Below are 21,402 nucleotides of genomic sequence, written 5' to 3' on the forward strand. Positions count from 1 at the left end.
AAAGGAGAAGGTGTAAAATATAATGTTACATTCATTGCTGGATTTAGAGATTTGGAGAAAGATCAACTCAGTATACAATAGATCTATTCAAAAGTCTGATGGCAGCAGGGAAGAAGCTGTTCTTTAGTCAGCTGGTACATGATCTCAGACTTTTTTGTCTTTTCCCCAATGGAAGAAGGTGAAAGAGAGAATGTCCTGAATGCGTGGTTGTGCTTGGTTATGCTGGCTGCTTTTCTGAGGCAGCAGGAAGTGTAGACGGAGTCATGGATGGGAGGCTGGTTTGCGTGATGGACTGGGCTATGTTCATGACCCTTTGTAGTTTCTTGCAGTCTTGGGCAGAGCAGGAACCATAGAAAGCTGAGATACAACCAGAAAGAATGCTTTCTATGGTGCATCTGTAAAAATTGTTGAGAGTCTTAGCAGATGTGTTGAATTTCCTTAGTCTTCTGAGAAAGTAGAGGTGTTAGTGGACTTTCTTAACTATAGAGTTGACATGGGGGGCACCAGGACAGGTTATTGGTGATCTGAACACCTGGAAAACTGAAGCTCTCGACCATTTCCACTTCATCCCCGTTGATGTAGACAGGGGCATGTTCTCCAATACCTTTCCCAAAGCCGATGACAATCTTTTTTGTTTTACTGGCATTAAGGGAGAGATTATTGTTGCTGCAGCAGTTCACCAGCTTCTCTATATCATTCCCGTAACCTGTCCCGTCATTGTTTGAGATCCGGCCCACTACGGTGATGTCTTCAGCAAACTTGAAAATGGAATTGGAACAGAATTTGGCCACACAGACAGAGGTGCATAAGGAGTATAGTAAGAGGCTGAGGGCACAGCCTTGCGAGACACCGGTGTTGAGGATAAACTTGGAGGAGGTGTCGTTGTCTATCCTTACTGATTGCGGCCTGTAGGTTAGGAAGTCTAGAATCCAGTGGCAGAGGGAGAAGGCGAGCCCCAGGTCATGGAGTTTGGAGATGACTTTGGAGATAGTATGAAAGAAAGGGGCTGAGTGAACTGCTTTATAGAGCTGGCATGGATTCAATAGGCCAAATGGCTTCCTTTTCTGCATAATGACTCTTTTGCTCTAAGGATCAAGGCAAATTGACTGTCTGGCAGATAGATCACCCATTGGAAGTGACAATGGTGCAGTGACACAGTGGATAGCACTGCTTCTTCACAGCATCAGGGACCAATTCCCAGCTCGGGTGACTGTCTGTGTTGGAGTTTGCACATTCTCCCCGTGTCTGCGTGGGTTTCCTCTGGGTGCTCCGGTTCCCTCCCACTGTCTGAAAGATGTGTTGGTTTGGTGTATTGACCCAAACAGGCGCTGTAGTGTGCTGACGAGGGGAAATTCACAGTAACTTCATTGCAGTGTTAATGTAAGCCTTACTTGCGGTTCATAAATAAACTTTGACTACTTTCAGTGACACTTCAAAAGGCCCGGCTATACAAATGCGGTTAAGAACTGGGCGGAATCAATAATCTATAACAGCATCATGACCTGTACACCTCCTCAGGCCAGTAAACAGAGTGAGTCACTTGCTTTTGTGGCTGTCTGCATATCAAACAGCAATGTGAATTCCCCCTACATGAAAACTGAGTCAACAGAGAAATTCCACTCAACATAATTTGTAGAGGCCATATTACCATGACAATAAAGCTGATGTTTGTTTCTATTCATTCACGGGGTTTGTGGGTTTGGGTCCCCTGCAAATGGATGGCGCGGTGCAATGCTGCCTCACAGTGAGTTCGATTCCAGACCAGGGTCACAGTCTGTGCGGAGTCTGCCTCTTCTCTCTGTATCTGTGCGGGTTTCCTCCGGGTGCTCCAGTTTCCTCCCACAGTCCAAAGATATGTGGGTTAGGTGGATTGGCCATGCTAAATTGCCACTTAGTAACAGGGGGACTAGCTAGGATAAATACATGAGGATACAAGGATAGAGCCAGGGTGGAATTGGCCATGCTAAATTCTCCCTCAGTGTGCCCAAACAGGTACAGGAGTGTGGCGACTAGGGGATTTTCACAGTATAAGAACATAAGAAATAGGAGCAGGAGTCGGCCATCTAGCCCTTCGAGCCTGCCCCACCATTCAATAACACCATGGCTGATCTGAAGTGGATCAGTTCCACTTTCCTGCTTTCTCCCCATAACCCTTAATTCCCTTGTCTATCAGAAACCTATCTACCCGTGACTTAAATATACTCAGCGAGGTAGCCTCCACCACTTCAACGGGCAGAGAATTCCAGAGATTTACTACCCTTTGAGTGAAGAAGTTCCTCCTCTGATCTAAACTGCGCCCCCCCGCGCCCCCCCCCCGCTTATCTTGAGGCTTGCCTTTCTAAGCGGGAAGAAACTTCATTGCAGTGTTAATGTAAGCCCATTTGTGACACTAATAAATAAAGTTCTATGAAGTAAGTTGTGCGAATTTCCCATTGGAATTTTTTAGTGATCTTGACACCCAGTCAGAAGTAGAACAAGGGAAATAACACTTTAAACGCACATCAGGGTCCCTCAAGTATGTTTGCTCTCCTGGTCTAGGCGGATGTTAGTTTTATAGTGGAAGGGTTGATTTATAATTTGACTTGAAAAGTTTATAAAATCTCCACTTTAATAGCAGCTTTTCTACTACAGAGCAATTCCTGCTGCACTAAGTTGCAATTAAAGGATTTTTGTTATGACTCCAAATGAAGTGATTGCTTGGCAACCGTTAACGTTGTCCCAGATGTTCAGATCTCTCTTTCATCTCAATCACTCCTTCCTTTGCTCAACCAATCTTCATTCCCTGTAAAACAAACAGTCGCTCCAAATAGGGTGGCATGGTGGCACAGTGGTTAGTGCGGCTGCCTCACGGCGCCAGGAACCCGGGTACAATTTCCAGCTTGGGTCATTGTCTGTGCAGAGTCTGCACATTCTCCCTGTATCTGCGTGGGTTTCCTCCAGGTGTTCCAGTTTCCTCCCATAGTCCAAAAGACGTGCTGGTTAGGCGCATTGGTCATGCTAAATTCTCCCTCAGTGTACCCAAACGGGCGCCGGAGTGTGGGCGATTAGGGGATTTTCACAGTAACTTCATTGCAGTGTTAATCTACACGCGACACTAATAAATAAACTTTAAAACTTTAAACATTTAAAACTACTGCCATATCTGTGGGCCCTGTCACAACTGGATAATAGGCACCAGTTGGCCAAGATATAAAGATGTCTGAATCATCGAACAGCAGCCCTTCTGCCCATCGCATTCATGCTGCCTCCTGGTAATTGAAATTCAAGGCTTCTGTAGGTCATCCCTCATGGGCACCAAACCTTCAACTGCTCTCTCCCTGAGCCACAACATGGACTAACACCGTGTCGTGTTCTCCAGACTTTTCCATTTTTGCTTCCACCATTCTGCAACTGTCCATCATCAGCAGTCCAAAGATGTGCAGGTTAGATGGATTGGCCAAAATTGCCCCTTAGTGTCCCAAGATATGTAGGTTAGGGGGATTAGCCATGGGAAATGTGTGCGATTATGGAGATTTGGGTGTGATGCTCAGTGGAGAGTTGATATGGACTTGATGGGCTGAATGGCCTCCTTCTGCACTGCAGGATTTCATAGAACCCTACACTGCAGAAGGAGGCCATTGGGCCCATTGAATTTGCATCAACCACAATCCCACCCAGGCCCTATCCCTATACACTTAACTTAGCTAGTCCCCCTGGCCCTAAGAGTCAATTTAGCATGGTCAATGCAACTAATCCACACATCTTTGGACTGTGGGAGGAAACCAGAGCACCCGAAGGAAACCCACGCAGACACGGGGAGAATGTGCAAACTCCACACAGGCAGTGACCCAAGCCGGGAATCGAACCTGGGTCCCCGGCGCTGTGAGACAGCAGTGCTAACTACTGTGCCACCGTGCGGCCCCTGCCACGGATTCAATGATTCTACGAATGATTTGATTTGATTTATTATTGTCACATGTATTGACATGCAGTGAAAAGTATTGTTTCTTGCATGCTATTCAGGCAAAGCATACCGTTTATAGAGAAGGAAAGGAGAGAGTGCAGAATGTCGTGCATTGTTGGAGAGTTTGAAAGAGTTAGAATAAAGTTTTAGAAGCAGGTAAGAGGGTAAAAGATGGAATTTGAGGGTACGCTGGGCACAGCTTGCAAGAAGTGACCATGCATTCCTCTTCAACTGCGACCTCATTGATTGAGTCAATGGTTTCAGTTTAAACTCAATCTTTTACAGGACGTCTATACCTGAAGCTTCAGATGGCACTGTTCCCTTGGCAGAATGTGACGCGAAGACTTCCCAATAACCTGGCCAACACTTATCCCTCAACGAACATCAGTTATCACATTGCTGTTTGCCAGATCTTGCTCTGGATAAACTGTTGTCACGTTTTCTACATTGCAAGAGAGAGGTTGGATAAGCTTGAGTTGTTTTCACTGGAGCGGAGAAGACTGAGGGGTGGCCTGATTGAGGTGTTCAAGATTCTGAGAGACAGGGACAGAGTGGATAGGGAGCAGCTGTCCCCCTTAGTTGAAGAGTCAGTCACGAGGGGACACAAGTTAAAAGTGAGGGTGGGAGGGTTAGGGGGGAGTTTGAGGAAAAGCTTTTTTACCCAGAGGGTGGTGACAGTCAGGAATGCGCTGCCCGGGAGGGTGGTGGAGGTGGGATGTCTCACATCCTTTAAAAAGTACTCGGCGCACCATTACATTCAAGGATATGGGCCAAGTGTTGGCAAGTGAGATTAGGTGGGCAGGTCAGGGCCTTTCATGCACCGGTACAGACTCAATGGGCTGAAGGGCCTCTTCTGTACAGTAGTATTCTGTGAAAAGTAACCCTAGTTGTCAAAATGCTTCATTGGCTATTGAGCACATTGAGACATCTGGAGTGTCATGCCCACAACAGGTCTGACCTATCCTCAACTTTTAGAATATTAAAGGTACACGGAGTGGAATCTTCTGGAACTGACCTTCCTTGTAAAAGTGGACAATTAAAATGGTGAAAAAGATGGCTGAGCGAGAGTCACCTGACTTGGTGCGTGGTTAGCACTGCTGCCTCACAGTAACAGGAACCTGGGTTCAATTCCGGCCTCGGGTCACTGTCTGTGTGGAGTCTGCATGTTGTCCCCATGTCTGCGTGGGTTTACTCCAGTGCTCCGGTCTCCTCTCACAGTCCGAAAAATGTGCTGGTTAGGTTAATTGGCCATGCTAAATTGAGCCTAGTGTCAGAGGGTTAGCAGGGTAAATATGAGGGGTTACGGGAATAGTGCCTGGATGGGATTGTAGTTGGTGCAGTCTTGATGGGCTGAATGGCCTCTTTCTGCACTGTAGGGATTCTCTGATTCTATGATGCAGGGGGATAAAGGAAAGGAGAGGGTGCAAAATGTATTGTTACTGTTTTGACTAGGGTAAAGAGAAAGATCAACTTAATGCAAGGTAGGTCCATTCAAAAGTCTGACAGCAGCAGGGAAGAAGCTGCTCTTGAGTCCATTGGTACATGATCTCAGACTTTTGTATCTTTCTCCCGTTGGAAGAGGGTGGAAGAGAGAATGTCCGGGGTGCGTGGGGTCCTTAATTATGCTGGCTGCTTTGCCGAGGCAGCAGGAAGTGTAGACAGAGTCAATGGATGGGAGGCTGGTTTGTGTAAAAAAGCAAATTACTGCAGATGCTGGAATCTGAAACCAAAAGAGAAAATGCTGGAAAATCTCAGCAGGTCTGGCAGCATCTGTAAGGAGAGAAAAGAGCTGACGTTTCGAGTCCAGATGACCCTTTGTTGAAGCTGGTTTAGTGTGATGGACTGGGCTACATTCACAACTCTTTGTAGTTTATTATGGTTTTTGGGCACAGAGTACAGGGTGGCACAGTGGCACAGTGGTTAGCACTGCTGCTTCACAGCTTCAGGGTCCTGGGTTCAATTCCCGGCTCAGGTCACTGTCAGTGTGGAGTTTGCACATTCTCCTCGTGTCTGTGTGGGTTTCCTCTGGGTGCTCCGGTTTCCTCCCACAGTCCAAAGATGCGTGGGTTAGGTTGATTGGCCATGCTAAGAAATTGTCCCTTAGTGTCCAGGGATGTGTAGGTTATAGGGATTAGTGGGTATAGTATGTAGGGATATGGGGGTAGAGCCTGGGTGAACATAAGAAGTAGGAGTAGGCCATCTAGCCTGCCCCGCCATTCAATAAGATCATGGCTGATCTGAAGTGGCTCAGTTCCACTTTCCCGCTCTCTCCCCATAACCCTTAATCCCCTTGCCTACCAAAAACCTATCCACCCGTGTCTTAAATATATTTAGCGAGGTAGCCTCCACCACTTCAACGGGCAGAGATTCACCACCCTTTGAGTGAAGAAGTTCCTCCTCAACTCCGTTCTAAACTGCCCCCCCCTTATCTTGAGGCTGTGCCCTCTAGTCCTGCTGTCCTTTCTGAGCAGGAAGAACCTCTCTACCTCTACCCTATCCATCCTCTTCATTATCTTATACGTCTCTATAAAATCCCCCCTCATCCTTCTAAACTCCAACGAGTACAGACCCAGTCTATTTAGTGTCTCTTCATAGTCTAACCCCCTCATCTTCGGTATCAGCCTAGTGAACCTCCTCTGCACTCTCTCCAAGGCCAATATATCCTTGCGCAAGTGCGGCGACCAAAACTGCACACAGTACTCCAGCTGCGGCCTCACCAGTGCCCTGTACAGTTGCAGCAAGACCTCCCTGCTTTTATATTCAATCCCCCTCGCTATAAAGGCCAGCATCCCATTTGCCTTCCTGATCACCTGCTGCACCTGCAGACTGGGTTTTTGTGACTCATGTACAAGGACCCCCAGGTCCCTCTGCACTGTAGCGTGCTGCAGCTTTTCACCCTTTAAATAGTAATCCCTCCTACTATTATTCCTGCCAAAGTGGATAACCTCACACTTGCTAACATTGTACTCCATCTGCCAGGTCCTCGCCCACTCGCACAGCCTATCTAGATCCCTCTGCAGACTTTCCACAGCCTTCGCACAATTTGCTTTTCCACTCATCTTTTGTGGGATTGTGTTCGGTGCAGACTCAATGGGCTGAAGGGCCTCTCTCTGCACTGTAGGGTTCTATGATTCTAGCAGGAGCCATACCAAGTTGTGATACAACCAGAAACGATGCTTTCTATAGTGTATCTGTAAAAGTTAGCGTGAGTTATGGTGGACATGCCAAATTTCTTTAGTTTTCTGAGAAAGTAGAGGTGTTGGTGGGCTTTCTTAACTATAGTGTCGGTATGGAGGGTCCAGGACAGGTTGTTGGTGATCTGAATACCTAGAAACTTGAAGCTTTGACCATTTCCACTTTATCCGTGCTTGCGTGGGTTTTCTCCGGGTGCTCCAGTTTCCTCCCACACCCAAAAGATGTGCTATCAGGCTGATTAGAAGTAATAAATTGTCCCTAAATTAGTTTCCCTCAATGTGGATTGCCATAAAACAATAGATAAGGGTCATGGGTGGAGGGGGGGGACTGGTAATGTTAAAATGGCGGCGCGGGCTCGTTGGGCCAAAGGGCCTGTTTCCCAGGCTGTTTTTGTTCTTTGTATCTCATTTCAGGTTGGTCAGCAGTGTATATGCCTTATGATGCAGAGACTACAATAATGTAAGGTTTCTTAGCCTGTCTCCCGACATATTATACCCACTAATCCCTCTAACCTACGCATCCCTGGACACTCAGGGGCAATTTTTTAGCACGGCCAATCAACCTAACCCGCACATCTTTGGACTGTGGGAAGAAACCGGAGGAAACTCACGCAGACACGAGGAGAATGTGAAAACTCCACACAGACAGTGACCTGAGCCGGGAATCGAACCCAGGACCCTGGAGCTGTGAAGCAGCAGCGCTAACCACTGTGCTACCAGTGCAGCAAAGGGCAAGTAACTAAATTTGTGACCTGCAGAATGGTCTTTCGTTCAAGAGAACTCTGCAATACTGCTGGTATTTGACTTTAGTTATGGGGTTCGCCAAATTACACTTAAGAGGGTTAAAAATCTTTTCTTTTGGCTTCCACTTGAGCCAATCACATGAACACAAGCATGTGTTGTTTAGAATACAAGCTGTTCTTTTGTTTATAAAAGTGCGCTCTTCCCTTTAGATGCACTTTTCTCAAGACTGTATATATGAGAGAGAAAGACAGAAAGGAAGGAGGGATGGAGGGAGAGAGAGAAAGAGAGGGAAGGTGAGAAGGAGAGAGAAATAGGGGGAGGGAGACAGAGAAAAGGAGAGAAAGAGGGGGAGGGAGAAAGAGAAAGAGAAAGAGAGTGGGGGAAGGGTAGGAGAGAGCAAGACTGGACATAAGACAGCAAGAGCAAATAGGGGGGGGTGGAAGAGAGGGACAGGTGGAAGAAGGAAAGGGAAGGGAGGGAGGGAAAGAAGAAGGGAGAGTGAGGAGGGAGAGAGGAGAGGAAGAGAGAGAGGAGGGATAGAAGGGGGAAGAGAGGAGGAGGGAGAGAGAAGGACAGAGAGATGGGGCGGCACAGTTGCCAGGTCAGTGTGGGGCAGGGGGGTGTGAGAGACAGGAGAGAGGGAGGAAGAGAGGTGGGAGGGAGAGAAAATTGGAGGGAGAGGGTGGGGCAGGGAATGAGAGAGATGAGGAGTGTGAGGAAGAGGGGCAAGGAGAGAGAGAGAGAGAAGGAGGAAGGTGAAGAAGGGAGAAAGTGATTGAAAGAAGCAAGGAGAGAGACACAGGGAAAGAGAGAGAGAGGTGAAGAGGAGAGAGGGAGAATGGGGTGGGAGGGGAGAGAGAGACAGAGAGAGGGGGAGCAATGGAGTGCGAAGAGTTCATGGGAGACATAGGGAGGGGGGTAGGGAGAATGAGTTTAAGTCTATTTATTAGTGTCATAAGTGAGCTTACATTAACACTGCAATGAAGTTACTGTGAAAATCCCCCACTCTGGCACCTGTTCGGGTACACCGAGGAAGAATTTAGCATAGCCAATGCGCCCAACCAGCACGTCTTTCAGACTGTGGGAGGAAACCGGAGCACCCGGAGGAAATCCGTGCAGACACAGGGAGAATGTGCAGACTCCACACAGACAGTGACCCATGCCGGGGATCGAACCTGGCTCTCTGACGCTGTGAAGCAGCAGTGCTAACCACCGTGCCAGTTCTCTTTAGATGTACTTTTCTCTAGATTGCGTGTGTGAGAGAGAGAGAGACAGAAAGGGAAAAGGGAGGACGAGAGAGAGAGAAAGGAGAGAAAGGGGGAGGCGAGGGGAGGGATAGGAGAAAAAGCATGACTGGGAGCAAGAGAGAGAGTGAGAGCGAGGTAGAGATGGGTGGGAGGGAGGGAGAGATGAAAGAGGAGGGAGGGAGCGGGGGCGGGGGTGAGGGTTGACAAAGTGTCAGATTTTTGGGGTAAGCACGTGAATAAATAATCCCCTTTTTTTAACCTATGGAAAGCTTAGGTGAACGAGATTGTCCACACAGTCAGGAGTTAAAAACCCACTGAGATTTCCTATCCTTGGAACGTGGACAATAACTTCCCACTTTGACACCTTGTCAGCTGCAACAGACACCTCAGTGTAGCATCAGAATGCATAGAGAGATTTTCACCAGGCTTTCTGGCCAGCAAAAGAAACTAATAACCTGATTAGAGTTAGATCACCATGTGTGGTGTGATTAAACAAGAGAAACTTCCTGTCGGACAATCCTTAAATAACTGTAGCATCCCTTTCTGTCCACGAGGCCTCACTTTACCAGCTCCAGTCGTGAACTTGCACCCCCTCCTCAAATTGTCCTAAATCACCCATTAATGATTCACAACTACTCTGGGAGCTGTCTCCAGTGAATTTTACTTCTGAAGGCAATAAATGATAAATTGCCAACATATTTCAGAGGCAGACTAATATATATTGTATCGCACACTTAATAAACCCAGAGTACTGCCAGAGAGTTGGAAGGAGCATCCTTCTGGGAATGGCATGATGAAGTGATTTGGAAACGAGCTGACAGTTCCAATGGAATGAGTTGCCCGAATGGCTCAGTTCAATATCTGCACTGTCTGGAGCTGAGCCACAGAGAGCAGAAAGGCCTTGGGGCTTCAATCCCCGGTCTGTGGGCGGGTGGGGGAACTAAGGTGGTAAAGCGCAGGAAGAGCATCAGGATTGGTTGCTGTTTTCCTGGGCTTGAGCAGGAACCAGTGAGTCAGGCACACTGGACCCGTGTGCTATTCAGCGACCCACATGCATGTAAGCCTCAGGCACTGTCATCCCACCTTGTAGCTCAGCGACAGCAATGTCCGCTACGACTCTCACCAACTTTTACAGATACAGCATTGAAAACATTCTTTCCGGTTGTATCACTGCTTGGTATGGCTCCTGCTCTGCCCAAGACTGCAAGAAACTACAAAGAGTCATGATTGAAGCCAGTCCATCACACAAACCAGCCTCCCATCCACTGACTCGGTCTACACTTCCTGCTGCCTCAGAAAAGCAGCCAGCATAATCAAGGACCCCACACACCCCGGACATTGTCTCTTCCACCTTCTTCCATCGGGAAAAAGATTCAAAAGTCTGAGGTCATGTACCACCTGACTCAAGAATAACCTCTTCCCTGCTGCTATCAGGCTTTTGAATGGATCTACCTCGCATGAAGTTGATCTTTCTCTACACCCTAGCTATGACTGACATACTATAATCTGCACTCTCCCCTTTCTTTCTCTATGAATGGTACGTTTTGTCTGTATAGCGCACAAGAAACGATGCTTTTCATTATATACTAATACATGTGATAAAATAAATCAGATCAAATCAAAATCAAAATCAAATTCTCTAAGCCTAAAACAAGAAATAGCCATTTAGCCAAGGTAGTGGCCTTTGCCTGTATTTCATTGGCCCTGACATTATGAAAGCTGCCATAGAAATGCAAAGTTTCATTTCCTCTTCCCATCTTAATCCTGAGAAGAATTAGCACCTTCAGGAGAGCAAGCCCAAAGATGCGCAGTTTAGGTGGATTGGCCCTGCCAAATTGCCCCTTAAGATGTGTGGGTTAGGAGATTAATGGGGTAAATGTGTAGGGTTACAGGGATGGAGTGGGGGTCAATCTTGGATAAGATGCTCTGTTGTAGGGTCAGTGCAGACTTGATGGACCGAACGGCTTCCTTCTGCACTGTAGGGTTTCTTCATTTTGAAGTTTAAGTTCATCGACTAGTGTCACAAGTTGGCTTACATTAACACTGCAATGAAGTTACTGTGAAAATCCACTAGTCGCCACGCTCCAGCACCTGTTCGGGTACAGTGAGAGATAATTTCACATGGTCAATGCATCTAAGCAGCACATTTTTCGGACTGTGGGAGGAAACTGGAGCACCCAGAGGAAACCCACGCAGACACGGGGAGAACATGCAGACTCCGCACAGACAGTGACCTAAGCCGGGAATCGAACCCGGGTCCCTGGCGCTGTGAGGCAGCAGCGCTAACCACTGTGCCACCGTACCACACTGTAAATTGTAGGATTCTGTTCTATAACTCAAAGCCTCCTGATGAAAATGAGTACAGTCCGTTGTTTCACGCAACAGTTGTTGAGGGATAACAACTTTGTTCCCATCAAATAACACACAATATATTCCATCAACGCCTGTGAAAGAGTTAGTCATCGGAATTTTACCACCCTGCCTGCCACAGGAATGGGACCGGATGAGAGGCGGACAATGGGAAGGTCCATTTACCTTGCGTGGAATTTCACGGTTTTGGGATGAGCAAGGCTATAAAATCCCGCCTAATGTGTCCCAACAACATGGCACGGTGGCACAGTGGTTAGCACTGCTGTCTCACAGCACCAGGGTCCCAGGTTCAATTCCTGGCTTGGGTCCCTTTCTGTATGGAGTCTGCATGTTCTCCCCGTGTCTGCGTGGGTTTCCTCCGGGTGCTCCCACAGTCTAAAGATGTGTGGGTTAGATGAATTGGCTGTGCAAAATTGCCATTTAGTGTCAGGGGGACTAGCTAGGGTAAATGCATGAGGTTATAGGGATAAAGCCAGGCTGGGATTGTGGTGGGTGCAAACTCGATGGGCTGAATGGCCTCCTTCTGCACTGTTGGGACTTGATAGCAACAGCACAGTCTTTGAGGTTGCTTTCTTAAAAAGCATCATCACATCCTTTTACTTCTAAGCAACTTCCAAGGTAGCCACAACTTAAACAAAATCAGCCAAACAATTAAGGCGATAGGTATTGTCATTGCCAAGATGGTATTGTTTCTTTATCTTGAAAGCCATCAGTTGGCCTGTCCCCATGCACTTACACTGTGGACATAAATCAGAACCAGCTCCTTTTAACGTGATCTTAATGAAGTGGAACAGGAGCTGGCCTTTTTTCTGAATTTAGCTTATTTTTGGATGTGCTGCAAGGAACAGGAAAGGCAACAAAGTATTTCTGCTGAATACACAAAGGAATCAAGCTCCATTCGGTAATGGAAGATAATAGTGGTTGAAAGGATCTTGAAGAACTGAAAAAAGCTTGTATGAAACAAAATTACACAGAATCCCGACACCGCAGGAGGCCATTCAGCCCATCATAGAATCATAGATTCCCTACAGTGCAGAAGGAGGCCATTTGGCTCATCCAGCCTGCACCAACAGCAATCCCACCCAGGCCCAAATCCTCCCCCCCGCCCACAATCTAAGGATCAATTTAATTATTTTAATTCATTTGTGGGGCATGAGTGTCATTGGCTGGCCAGCATTTATTGCCCATCCCTATGTGCCCTTGACATGGCCAATCAACCTAACCCGCACATCTTTGGACTATGGGAGGAAGCCAGAACACCATCGTGTCTGCACCGACTCTCTGACAGAGTATCTTACCCTGGACCTCTTCCCTGCTCTATCCCAGTAATCCCATGCATTCACCATGGCAATTTAGCACAGCCAGTCAACCTAACCTGCACACCTTTCGGACTGTGGGAGGAAAGCGGAGCACCCGGAGAAAACTCACGCAGACATGGGGAGAATGTGCCGACTCCGCAGACAGTGACTCAAGCCGGGATTCGAACCCGGGTCCCTGGTGCTGTGAGGCAGCGGTGCTAACCATTGTGCCACCATGCCACCCATCTTCAAATAATGAACTCCATCATTCAAGGTAGGCACATTCACCCCTGTTTGTTAACTTATTTGTCTATTTGGTTGTAAACAAAGCATCTCAAAAACTAATGCAGAGGTTTCAAAGAAACTTGGTACACAGACTGTAGGGCCTGAAGAAGAACTGATTCAATTTTGGCAAGGATATGGATCTCGACCCTAGAATTCTTTTGGAAAGGATCTATCAACTTTGGGATATGGGGTGGAATGACGGTTTCTAAGAATGGTGCATGTGGTTTTATTTCAAATGGTCCAGATTATCTCAGTTGCTGTGATAGGATTTGTCACAGCTATCAAGATGTGAGCAGAGTTTTCAGAGCAGGTTGTTGGATGTGGATTAGCCTGAAGCCTCCTCGGTGAGATGGAAGCTCTTAGTAAAAGTAATTGTTCTATTTCAGTTTTGTAGTTTCAGAGGAGCATCAATCAAACAGGGCAATGTCTCAAGAAAGCGTTATGTAATGGTAAGCACATGGGGGCAGGATTACCCCACCCCCAACCCTCGCAGCATACTTAGCTGGGACAAAGGTGGCCTGCCGTTGGCCAACAGCGGGATCTTCTGGACCCACCGCTGTCAGTGGGGTATCCCATTGACCCCACAGTGGATTCCCTATAGGAGGACTGAAAGATGCAGCACTGTCAGATGGCAGGGACATGCACTCTCCTGAGTGTTGTCTTCACTTGTTGAATGGTGCATTCGTGCTAGCGTAAGAGTGTGGTTCAACTTCCATCCACATTCACAGTATCGATTGGTTACAGGCAGACTAAGAAAAAAGCCACAATCTTCTGTGGATGGCACAATAGTTAGCACTGCTGGCTCAGGTTCGATTCCTGGCTTGGGTCACTATCTGCATGGAGTTTGCATGTTCTCCCCGTGACTGCATGGGTTTCCTCCGGGTGCTCCAGTTTCTTCTCACAGTCCAAAGATGTGCAGGTTAGCCGGATTGGCCATGCTAAATTGTCCCTTAGAGCCAGGGAGACTAGCTAGGGTAATGCATGAGGTTGTGGGGGTAGTATTTGGTTGGGATGGTTGTCAGTGCAGACTCGATGGGCCAAAAAACTTCTTTCTGCACTGTGGGACTCTATGATTCCCCCAGTCACTCAGGATTTTAATTCTCCATCCAACCTCCTGCACCATTTCAATGAAGCAGAATAAGAACGCAGGGAACAGCTCCTTATCTTTCACACAGGAACAGTACAAGCTGAACATCGATCTTGATAATTTCGGATCATAACCATTGCTCTTATTTTTGCAGGAAGCTGTTGTTGAAAACGGTTCTGCTGTTGCCATTTACATTTCCTCTCGACCCACCCTGTTACTTGTTGCATTGCCACCTCATTTTACCTTGCACCATCATCCCTTTAAGCCTTTAATTACTCTTGTCTTCCAGACCTTCCCTGCTATTCTTTCCTCCCTCTTTCCCTTCCCCGCCTCTGTGCGTTCTTAAAACCTGTTGGGACCTTAACTTGTTCCGGTTCCGATGAAAGGTTAGTCACCTGAAACGTTAACTTTGCTTCTCTCTCCACAGATGCTGCCAGACCTGCTGAGTACTTTTTTCCATGTTCAATTTTTAACTACAAACCTCCTTTTGCAGCAGCTAAAGAAACTTGCTGGACCTTCCCCTGGGGCAAAACATTGCCCAATTATGATGCAGAATAACAGGGGGGTCAGTGAATTCTCATCCACTGCTGAATTAAGCCAATTAGCATTGTGGGTGTATCACCACCTCAAGGACTGCAGGGGGTTTAACAAGGCAGTTTGTCCCCAACTTCTCAAGGGCAACTAGGGATGGGCAATAAATGGTTGGCCTAGCCAGCGATGCTCGCACCCTATTAATGAATAAAACAAAATTAAATACATGGTGTTCTGTTCAATAAAAGTAATATCAAGTAATGTAGGAATATATCCAGGCTCTGCTTCTCTCTTACACAGTGCTGTTAAACCTGTATTTGATCTAAACTGAACAATGGAATAATGTGACAAAATATACAGACTGCTCTCAGAATTATCAAGTCTTGTGGTCAACGCAACAGCACTTGCTGCCACTGTCAAGTAAGTAATCAGTTTGGATACATTTTCATTCATCTATCTTCGACCTTTCCAATTCCAATTCCCTTCCTGCACCCAGAGGTTGCACTCAGGCAGATTTCCGTCCGTTTCTATAACAAGTAATTCCCGGAACAAGTTGCTAGTCTGTCGCGGGGGGTTTATAACTTGAGGAGCGCCTCTCCACATCAAGCGTGTCTGACCAGGAGACCCTCCTGCTCGTACTTGGCATGTTTGGAAGGATTTGCAGGTTGACACAGGGCGAGATTCTCTGGCCTCCCACCCATGTGTTTTCCACTAGCGGGAGTTGGCACATTGTTCGCTAGCGGCGAGATTCTCCAGTCCAGCCACTGTTAATGTCACCCCATGCCGGCGGGAAACCTGTGCATGGGGGTGCACTGTCGGAGAATCCTGCTGGCCTAAATGACCAGAGAATTCCAGCAAACATGTTTGGCCCCATTATCAACACACCTTCTTTGACCATCGAGTCTTAGAGTTGGATTTGAACCAGAGCTTCTGGCTCAGAGGCAGTGCTGCTACCCACTGCACCTCAAGATCTCCTCTTTAGTATCGGCTGTACAGTTTTGGTCTCCTTACTTGAGAAAGGATATACTGGAGGGGGTGCAGAGAAAATTCACTAGATTGATTCCAGAGCTGAGAGTGTTGACTTATGAGGAGAGATGGACTGGGGCTATGCTCATTGGAATTCAGGAGAATGAAGGGACATCTTATAAAAACATATAAAATTGTAAAGGGAATAGGTAAGATGAAAGCAGAGAGGTTGTTTCCACTGGCAGGTGAAACTAGAACTAGAGGGCATAGCCTCAAAATGAGGGGAAGCAGAATTAGGACTGAGTTGAGGAGGAATTTCTTCACCCAAAGGGTTGTGAATCTGTGGAATTCCCTGCCCAGTGAAACAGTTGAGGCTACCTCACTGAATGTTGCTAAGGCAAGGATAGATAAATTTTTGAACAGTAAAGCAATTAAGGGTTATGGTGAGCAGGCGGGTAAGTGGAGCTGAGTTCATGAAAAGATCAGCCATGATCTTTATTGAATGGCGGAGCAGGCTCAAAGGGCCAGATGGCCTACTCCTGCTCCTAGTTCTTATGTTCTTAATGACTAGATACATCTCTGGACATGGATCCGACTAACTCCAAGCAAGATGTTAAAATGTCTACGGGATCACCAAACAAATCAGATTTGTCTTTTGTAAACTGTGTTAATGTTTATAAATGTTTTCAGACAAGTTAAATCTCACCATAATGTCAACTTATCAGTACAATAGAAGCAGCACTGTCAGATTGTCTAATAGTGACATTTAACTGTGCCTTTTCCTGTAAGGTTTTTGTTGTTTGTTTCTCATTCCGCACACAAGACAGGATTTCATTCAAGGTGAGATATTTCCTGGGACGGGCCACCAACCTGCTGCTAGAGGCTTACAGTTTGAGGGATGCCACTCCGCATCAAGCAGGAGTCTCTCCTGCTCTTACAGACTGCCGTTGCTGTGTGTTGGAAGGATTTTCAATCTGCTTGGCCGTGTTATGAGAACACGTCCATTGGCCGTCAAGTCCTGGGATGGGACTCAAACCCGGAGTTCTGGCTCAGAGGCAGCGATGTTCCCCATTCTGCCACATACCACCGTCTGTCTGACTGTACCAAAGCACAGTGTGAGAGCTCACTCTATTTCAAATGAACAAAACCCAAAGTGAGAACTGATTTTTCTCAATAACTTCACCCTTCCTTTAGGTGTGAGGCGGGAGGGGTGCCTTTCCTGCATCTACCCGGCTGCTTCTTCTAAATGCTAATTGTTTCTCTCTCTCACACCTCACACCAAATTCAATCTCACTATTCACGCACATCCCTCACTATCAGGTTATTAGGTTTGCATGTTCTCCCCGGGTGCTCTGGTTTCCTCTCATGGTCCAAAGATGTGCGGATTGGTGCTTTAGCCGTGCTAAATTGCCCCTTTGGGTGGGACTTTCCAACCACATTTGCCACCAGACTGGAAAGTCCCACCAGGTCAATGGTTTATGTCCCACTGATTCCGATGGGGAGCAGGGCTGAAAAATTCCACCCTTAGGGCTGGATCTTCCTGCCATGCTCACCCCGAAACTGAAATATCCCACCCAAGATCAATGGACTTTTGCACAGTCTGCCCCTCGCTATGATTCCTGAATGGGAAAATTCGTCCCAGTGTTCTGTTTATCTATTCGTGTCACAAGTAGACATACATTAACACCGCAATGAAGTTACTGTGAAAGTCCCCTAGTCGCCACACTCCAGCACCTGTTCAGGCACACTGAGGGAGAATTTAGCATGGACAATGCACGTCTTTCGGATTGCGAGAAGAAACCGGAGCATCCGGAGGATAACCATGCAGACACGGGGAGAACATGCAGACTCTGCACAGACAGCGACCCAAGCCAAGAGTTGAACCTGGGTCCCTGGTGCTGAGAGGCAGCAGTGCTAACCACTGTCCCAGTTAGATGGGCTAGCCATGGGAAACGTGTGGGGTTCAGAGAATCCCTACAGTGCAAAGAAGGCCATTCGGCCCCTCAAGCCTGCACCGACCACAGTCCCACCCAGGCCCTATTTCCATAGCCCCACATACTTATCCTGCTGATAATCGCCCTGACACCAGGGTCAATTTATCAGGCCAATCAACCTAATCCACACAGTCTTTGGAGTGTTGGGGGAAACTGGAGCAGCCAGAGGAAACCCATGCAGACACGAGGAGAATGTGCAGACTCCGCACAGACACTGACCCGAGGCCGGAATTGAACCCGAGACCCTGGCACTCTGAGGCAGCAGTGCTAACCACTGTGCCACCGTGCTGCGGATTACAGGGAGGGGAAGAGGGCCTGAGTAAGATACTTTATCAGAGGCTGAATGGCCTCTTCTGCACTGTGACAATTTTAATGATTCTATGGTGAACAAATGGAAACCATTAGCCGAAGAAAGTTAAATTAAATAACCTCCAAAAACATCCTCTTTCATGACTTGTTTCCCTCTCCTGTATCCTCTGGACGCAGGTGGAGTGTTTGCCAGATTCGCAGAGACTGTGCTAAAGTGTGAGGTGATGAGGATTAATGAAACGTTGGCCTTTGCTGCACTCACTTAATCATCCATTCAACTGTCCCTGTGAGTTTCACTGATTCAATCCATGCACCTGTTACCTTAAGTTCAATCAGTGAAATTACAGAGGGCAAATTAGATGAAATAGTAATTAAATCGGCGTAATTGCAGTCAGGAGAGCTGCAAATAAAATTGAAGAGCAAGGAGGCTCAGTTCTGGCACTTTCTTACAAGTGGTAGCAGGCAAAAGATTTCTCCGATGATGTTTTGGTGGGGAGCAGAGAAGGTAACACCATGTTTCCAAAAAAATCCCCAGGGGAAAGCGCTTGAAGCAACAATCGTAGAGGTTGTAACCAGGTAAGGGATAGTGAATCCTCCCAGTTAATGTAAAAGTTGGTGTAACAGTTCTACTCCCAGAACATGGGTGGCACAGTGGCACACTGCTGCCCCGCAATGGCAGGGACCCAGGGTCAATTCCCTGCTTGGGTCCACTGTCTGCGCTGACTCTGTACATTCTCTCCATGTCTGCATGGGTTTCCTCCGGGTGCTCCGGTTTCCTCCCACAGTCGGAAACACATGCTGGTTAGGTGCATTGGCCATGCTAAATTCTCCCTCAGTGTACCCAAACAGGCTCCAGGGTGTGGCGACAAGAGGATTTTCACAGTAACTTCATTGCGTTAAGACTACTTGTAATACTAATCAATACACTAAAAAAAGACATGGAGGGACTGTAGTTGTCATGGAAGATAAGGATTACTACATCAAGAACAAAACAGAAAATGCTGGAAAATCTCAGCAGGACTGGGATTATTGTGCATGGTTGGTCCATTCAAACACCTAACAGCAGCTGGGAAAAAGCTGTTCTTGAGTTGGTTGGTGCATGTCCTTGGACTTTTGTATCTTTTTCCCAACGGAAGAAGGTGGAAGAGAGAATGTCCGGGATGGATGTGGTCCTTAATTATCTTGGCTGCTCTGCCGAGGAAGTGTAGACAGAGTCAATGGATGAGAGGCTGGTTTGCTTGATGGATTGGGCTACATTCACAAGCTTCTGTAGTTCCTTGCAGCCTTTGGCAGAGCAGGAGCCATACTAAGCTATGATACATAGGATGCTTTCTACAGTGCATTTGTAAAGGTTGGTGAGAGTTGTAGCAGAAATTTCAAATTTTTTTAGTCTTCAGTCATAGTATCAATCATAGAATCCCAACAGTGCAGAAGGAGACCACTCAGCCCTTTGCATCTGCACAGAACGCAGTCCCATCCAGGCCCTAGTCCTATAACCCCACATATTTACCCTGCTAATCCCCCGGCTCTCTGGTTAATTTATCACGGCCAATCAACCTAACCCAAACATCTTTGGACCGTGGGACGAAACCGGAGCGCCCCAGAGGAAACCCACGCAGATACGGGGAGAACGTGCAAACTCCGCACAGACAGTCACCCGAGGCCGGAATTGAACCCTGGTCCCTGGCACTGCGAGGCAGCAGCGCTAACCACCATGCCACCCTGTCCTACAAGATGAAGCATCCAGTCCACGTCTACTTTATCCATTAGATTTGCAAGGAATTATTTTATCGTGTCCAATTGCTACAGCTTCAGAGCTGTGTCTTCATTATGTTCAGTCACAGGTATTTTATCAAATCTTTCCTGTTGCTATATGAATTCAGCCGCATGCTAGGTGTGAGCAGTGCCATTTATTGGCTCTTTCTTTTACCCTGCTGCTTTTCATTCAGTAATGCTTGTGACTGGGAATCGATGAATTGCAAAATCAATGGTGTTCTCCCAACGGGAACTTGCCTGGTTTTTGAAGGAGTTGGAACCATAGAAACCATAGAATCCCTACAGTGCAGAAGGAGGCCAATCAGCCCATCGAGCCTGCACCAACAACAGTCCCCCCAGGCTCTATCCCCATAACATCACATATTTACCCTGCTAATCCCTCTGACATACACATCCCAGGACACTAAGGGAGCAATTTAATATGGCCAATGCACCCTAACCTAATCTTTGGACTGTAGGAGGAAACCGGAGCTCCCGGAGGAAATCCACGCAGACACCGGGAGAATGTGCAAACTCCACACATGAGGTGGAGATCCCGGCGTTGGACTGGGGCAGGCACAATAAGAAGTCTCTCAATATCAGACTAAAGTCCAATAGGTTTATTTGGAATCACGAGCTTTCGGAGCGCTGCTCCTTCCTCAGGTGAGAACACTTCCTGGTGTTGTGAGAATTCTTACTGAACTCCATACGGACACTAACCCAAACTGGGAATCAAACCTGGAGCTGTGAGGCAGCAGTGCTAACCACTGTGCCACCGTGTCCTTTTTCATGTCCTTCTCGCATGGAGATTTAAAACTATCAGCCTCTATTCATTATAAAACACAACATAGAGTTCAACACAGATGAGACTTAGGAGGCTCAGTTTAACAAAGTCCTATTTGTGTGGAAACATTTATACACAAAACAAGACAAATGATATTTATGCATCAGAAAAATTAACCTCTGGTTAAGCTCCAAACTTAAGGAATGTATTGTTTATATTTATTTAAATCTTTCTGCTCAGTTCATGTCCTTTATTATTGGTTTTGTTATCCCAGGACTGCATCCTCTCCAATAGCTTTTGGCAATTCAGAGATCAGAATTGAACACAATACTCCAAGTGTGGTTCGTGGTTTTTTTTCCATACATACAAACAGAAAATGCTGGAAAATCCCAGCAGGTCTGGCAGCATATATGGAGAGAGGACAGAGACAACGTTTTGAGTCCATGGAGTTCACTGGAGCATATAGAGGCACATGGTGTGGTGCGGCTTTCTCAAGAAGAGGCAACGCTGGCTTCCATTGTCTCTCCAACCAGCGAGTGTAACCCCCATCACCTTTGGTAGCAATAATAGGAAGACACATCTGCATGGGCACAAATTGAGAGAGGCGGATGCTCAGCAAGATCTTGGTGTCCTCGTACATCAGTTTCTGAAAGTAAGTGCACAGATACAGCGGACATTAAAGAAGGTAAATGGTACGTTGGCCTTCATAATGACACAGCAGTGTCAGGGGGATTAACAGAGTAAATACGTGGGGTTATGGGGATAGGGCCAAGGTGGGATTGTGGACAGTGATGGGCTGAATGGCCTCCATCTGCACTGTAGAGATTTCTATGATAACTACCAAAACATCCATTATCAGTGATATGGGCCAAGGGCTAAATGTTGGGCGGGTCAC

The sequence above is a fragment of the Carcharhinus amblyrhynchos genome, chromosome 18 (assembly GCF_965287045.1).
Source record: "Carcharhinus amblyrhynchos chromosome 18, sCarAmb.v2.hapA, whole genome shotgun sequence".
NCBI classification, from domain to species: Eukaryota; Metazoa; Chordata; class Chondrichthyes; order Carcharhiniformes; family Carcharhinidae; genus Carcharhinus; species Carcharhinus amblyrhynchos.